We start from the raw sequence: 295 nt of genomic DNA, 5'->3' as shown, positions 1-295 counted from the left end.
GGGTGGAGCTTTAGACAAAATCAGACCAAGCAGCAGCTCCAGAGCCAGCTGTCGGTTTACAGAGTCCTCCATGCAGAAGAGCTGCTCCAGATACTGCAGTAAACTGGGTAAGAACAACTAGAGAAACACAAAGGAGCAATAAAAGAGTTGGAAGTTGATCTTGAAGAACGTACTCCTGCTGATGAGGGCTTATACTGACTTGCTCAAACTGTTTCATGTCAAACATCTCTTTGGTAAATGATAACATGAGGTCTCTGTCCATGCTGCTATTGAAGACCTGTGTGGGGGACCAGAG

This window comes from Sinocyclocheilus grahami, unplaced genomic scaffold (genome assembly GCF_001515645.1).
Source record: "Sinocyclocheilus grahami isolate Dianchi unplaced genomic scaffold, SAMN03320097.WGS_v1.1 scaffold3378.1, whole genome shotgun sequence".
NCBI classification, from domain to species: domain Eukaryota; kingdom Metazoa; phylum Chordata; class Actinopteri; order Cypriniformes; family Cyprinidae; genus Sinocyclocheilus; species Sinocyclocheilus grahami.
The sequence above is the reverse complement of the archived record's forward strand: the minus strand, read 5'-3'. Positions refer to the sequence as shown.